We start from the raw sequence: 5,379 nt of genomic DNA, 5'->3' as shown, positions 1-5,379 counted from the left end.
TAATTTGCCCATGAAAGCCAACCCTGATACAGTGAGTGGTTCTTCGGTGGACGGTGGACATCGTTTGTGCTAAACCCCATGTCATACAATCATGTCACATGCCTGGCCCTCAGCGTTCTGAGGATTACATTTATGCTCAGCTGTTCACCAGATGGGAGTGAGCACTGACACATGTCATATACACACATGTAAAAACAAGCAAAAATATTTATGTGCATGAAACTTCTGTAAACCCAGAGAGTTGTCTATAAGGAGGGAGGGGACGTATCGGAGGGTAAAGAGAACCCCAGGACAGTTGGAGGGATAGAGCCGGCTGAATTATTATGCTTGGCTGCAATATTAGATTTTCATTTCATAATAGCTTCCTCATCACAACACCATGTCTGGCGCCTGTCTGTTAGTGAAACCTCATCAGACAGTGGAAGGCAAGAGGCTCTGTTTGGAAGACACAGCCAATTATGACTAAAAAAGTGTTTCACAAGGGTTGTTATGTATTCAAAGTATTTATCTATTTTACACCTCAAAGACAAAACTGCTGTAATCCCCAAATAATCCAATCGAGGCCTGGCAGTGCAGTGTGTGAGTCACAGTGACACCCAGGGCCTGATCTGAAGGGGCAGGAAATATACCTTAATTTGACCTTCATGGGTGAGCTTGAATAAAGAGCGTGTTTAGTGTAAATCTGTGCTTCGGATGGTTCATTATAGTAATTAAGTGGTCAGCGTAAACGAGTTTGACAGGGCGGACAGGCGAGGGGACGACTGGAGCCCCGGGCCAGCTCCAAGCCCAATGCCTGGCAGAGAGCTTCACTGCCAGTGTTACGCAACACTGATTACATCTTGGCTCAAATCTATCTTTTCCTCTCCTGCCGTCGCTGTCCATTCCCCTGCCGTCCGTTCACCTCCACGCACTGTGTGGTCATTTGATGTTCTCATAAGCAGTCGCTTTCATTCCATTCGTGGTTTTAAAACCTGCTCGGCATGGGTCCTCCGAGTATTAACATGGTTTAACTGGCCTGTGCATATGTGAGGGATCAAGTGAGTGAGGGATTTAATGAATCGAACGCTCTAGATCAGAAATGAGTTAGTGCTTATCCTCTTATGATATATAATCATTGGTCAAATCATGCTGTATTATTTGTTATGGTTATTTCATAAATCATTACTGGAAGCAGCATGAATCCATCATGAGTTTTATTTTATATTTACATAGTAAAGACTCTTTATAAAATAGGTCTCGATGTTTATAATTCATGTTTGAGCCTGTAAAGTCATTTCTCAACCTTCAGAACAAGTTCATTTTAAATGTTTGTTTGTTTTATACTCCAGGTGCTCTCTGGTCTCATATTCAGCTTTTACAATTCTGAAAGAACAAGAATCTGAATCAGAATCAAGTATAGGTTCTCATATACAAGGAATTTGCTTTGGTGATTGGTGCATAACAAACCGGGTAAATAAAATAAAAAGTTGAAAGATAAGGGGAGGATAAAGCAAATTACATAAAAAAGCAAGTACTGTAAGCACAAAGAGAAGAGCAATAACTCAAGCAAACTGTCCAATAACAAAATCAAATATATATAAAAAGTGAAACTAAATAAGAGTGTGCAATGTGACAATGAACAATCTGACCTCGAGGTTCACCAACTGGCTTTTTAAGAGCATCCAGCGAAAATCTGCATCAGGGACAAATCAACACATGTCCACACACCGATTTATATGGATTTATCATTACATGGATTTATCATTCCTGCTGTAGCTTAGGGTATCTTCTGATCACACCGTCCCCACATGAATCTCTTCAAACTGTCCTGAAGACCAGCGTCACAGTGTTTGAATGATGCAGTTATCCACACACACACAAACACACACACACACACCCACACACACACATGTCCTCGGTGGCTGAATTCTTATCAAATAATTTTCCAGTTTTTTTCCGCAAGCGTTTCTTCAAGCGTGTAAAAAAGAGTAGAAAAGCATTTTCTACAGTTTTCCAAGTATATTTTCAGTCTTGTATTTCTCTCTTTCATCCCTCCTCCATCACATCACTGACCTGTTTATGTAACTGCCTGCGCAGAGCTTGTCACCGTCATGTAAGCTCGATTGAGCACCTGTGAAAATAGGCCTGGCCACGTTCCTGATCATGCAGCTCGTCCTTTCTGTCCTTATGTTGCCACTGAACTACCAGAACTAAACGACTTCCCTCCTCGCAAGTCACTATAACCGTTTTGTTGTTGATTCCGTGTGTTTCCAGTTTGGCCATTTATACTTTACTCGGACAATACTTCATATTAAGTAGGTTTTTGATCAGATCCTGTCTGTAAAAACTGGAGGCATGTTTAGGTGTCTTTTGGTCTGATAAAGCCAAACAATAAAGTGCAGTAGCAGGATTTTCAGAAATAAGACCCTCAAAAGGTTTTAAAAAGGTGTGAAAATAATGCACACAGTAAATGATTGGTCCCCAGTGAATAGAATTAAAAACTGGATGGCACCAGCGTACCCACCTAGGCCACAACAGCGTTGGCTGGTTTCAATCCCCACTCTGTTTTCGCAGCCAGAGGCAGCAGCCGCATCCGCTGCATGCTTGCAAGCTCAAATGTGTGAGGGACAATGGAGCCATTCTCAGACGGCAGAGAGAGAGGACGCAGTGAGACAAGGTGCTGGGGATCACATGTAGGACTCGTCGCACACTGAGCCTGCTGAACACACAGACTGACTGTGTTCAATCATTTCACTTCTGAACCAACGACCTCCAAAGCGAGGGATAATCTGCGTGATATTCCGGGCCGTGTGCCGTGCGTGAGTGTGATAGAGAGCATGAAGGAGAGTTTATGCAAAAGGAATTAAGCTTCAATGTTTTTTGCCATCTATCGGGATTTCCGTGCAAACAATTGGAGGGTGAGAAGATGAAAAATGGACGACAAGGATGTGCATAACAATCGTGCAGACTCACAAACACATAGCCACAAATGTAAACACGCAGATACAAAAATAGAGATGTTTGCCGTGTTTTTCCTGATGTTTGTGTGTCATGTCATGTGACGTCTGCATTGTAAGAGACAAGCATGGGCACGTCCTTTTAACACAACACAAGGAAACAGGAACTGTAGGGAAACACACACATTTGATCTGGTCTGTCCTCCGTATACAGAAACTATGAACAATAGTTGACTGTCTTTCGGCAGCGTAGTGCCTCACATCTTTAACAATCCTCAGTCTGCCGCCGATCATGAGTGAACTGCTGAGGACATATTGAGACGGATGAATTAGTTGATGGTGTAAGCAAACAAATACAATTAATATTGGACCAGGCATGGTTTTTAAACTTCAGTCGGTGTGTGATGGCTTTTCTAATGTGAGGTAGACTAAATGTTTACAGGATGTTGTAGCAGCTTTGAAGAACGACCTCGGTAGTGACAGGGTTTGTGTGGGTGTGGGGGGGTGGGGGGGAGGGGGTTTGGTGGCCCAAAAAGCTTTGACACTATTTCATTCCCTGGGCCCACGAAGGCTGCTGTTGCCATAGTGATTTTAACCGCTGTTACGCAACTGCTCCACTTGCTGTGATGACCTACACAAAGCAGTGGGCTTCCAGGCTGCACATGCACACGCGTGTCATAAAGTGGTATGCATGGACCAGGGTCTAGCTTAACGGTAAATCTTCAGTATGCATGTGGCGAAATATCCATATGCATACACACAAACATGCGCACGGTGCGATGACAGAATGGGATCTTTCTGATGGTTGAGAGCAGCCCACCGACCCTGACGGCTGTTATGCAACATCGACCGCCCCCCCAGTGGAGTGGAGATGGAGATGGAAGAGCTTATCTTCTCCATGTCTCCATCCTCTCATCCACCAATCTCTCTATCCCTCTGGAAACCACACAGCACAGAAAAACCACGCGCACTTCCCGCTTCTGACTGACCGTGGCTCTGCAGCTGATCTCTGACAGTCTATTGAACATGGCAAACACTGCGGTCTGAAGTGTTGTGCAAATACAGTGCTCATAATCCCCCCGCCCCCCCCCCATCCCCTGCCCTGACCTAGACTCTTAAAGATTACGCTGTCTGCCCGCTTGGTCCCTTTACTGGGTTACAGTAAAGACTTTGACCTTTTATTATTGTGTCCTGAACCAACGTGGGATAAGAGGATGAGCTACTGTAGGTCCCGTAGACCGACAACAACAAACAGTGTGTAAAGAGGATGGTTATGTATCAAGAGTCAACTGCCGACAGTGTTGTTGTGCTGTACAATTACTTTACAAATAATGGTCTAATTCAATATTTTACTTAATTATTGGCAAAACTCAAGTCATAGAGAAAATGTAATCATCTAAATTGTTAGAGTACTATTGGTAACTTCCTTGTTAATTTAATTAAGTTACAGTATGTATCTTAACTATACATACTGTATGTACATACATATGTATGTACATGTGTGTTGGTTGATCTCTTTCACTTAATATAAACACAGCTTCTCGTCATAGGGAGCACGGTTCTGTGTATGTCAGACCTCATGGGACAAGCTATTCACGTCCAAAACCCAGCGAGCATGTGACAGATGGTGATGTTCAGGGGGTCACTATTTTCAGCATTAGCTGAAACAAGCACATGGTGAATATATGACAAATTGTGTGTGGGATGAAAGAATAAAAATGAAAATACATTTGTGTTTCATGTATTAGACTGATGAATTGTCGTTTGTGTATCAGAGTTATGTCTGTGTCAGTGCATGCCACAGAGGGGAACCCACTCAAGTGGTAAAAGCCTGAGTGCTCTGTTGACACAAGCCTGTTTCTGCTCAATAGCTCTTCGCCAACAAGACAGTGTACAGAGCGTGTGACTGTCAGCGCACGCGCCTCCGCCTCCTCCCCGTCTGCCCCAGACTGGTTGGAGATGACCAAGACCGGCTGAGGCAGCCCGGGCCGCCGCCATATGTCATACCCCCGTCTCCATTTCAACATGACTGCAACAGATCAATTCTCTGAGACTGAGGGGAAACAGATGTAAAGATACAGTATGTTTGGTGGAGCCATGTCTTGGCTGCGCTCCACAGTATTACAGGGTGTGTATCTCCTGTAGGCCGCAGGCTCGGCATCTGCGCCTGACATTTTTCATTAGAGCAGGTGGTGGGAACAGGGCTTGGGCGTCAGCCCATGCTGAGACGCAGTCCTATCATACTTTCAAGTGTATCTGTAGAGATGTTAATTAATCTTCCGTGATGAACTTGTACTTGGTTGGTTCATCTGCACGGTGACACTGAGGGGGGACGATCTCACGTCCTGGATATTTGAATTTCATGTAAACAGAAAACGCCACAGTAATTTAAAAGCTCCCGAGCTCTTCCACAGGCGACAACAAATATGAAAGACAGACGTTA

Source organism: Scophthalmus maximus, chromosome 6 (assembly GCF_022379125.1).
Source record: "Scophthalmus maximus strain ysfricsl-2021 chromosome 6, ASM2237912v1, whole genome shotgun sequence".
Lineage (NCBI taxonomy): Eukaryota > Metazoa > Chordata > Actinopteri > Pleuronectiformes > Scophthalmidae > Scophthalmus > Scophthalmus maximus.
The sequence above is the reverse complement of the archived record's forward strand: the minus strand, read 5'-3'. Positions refer to the sequence as shown.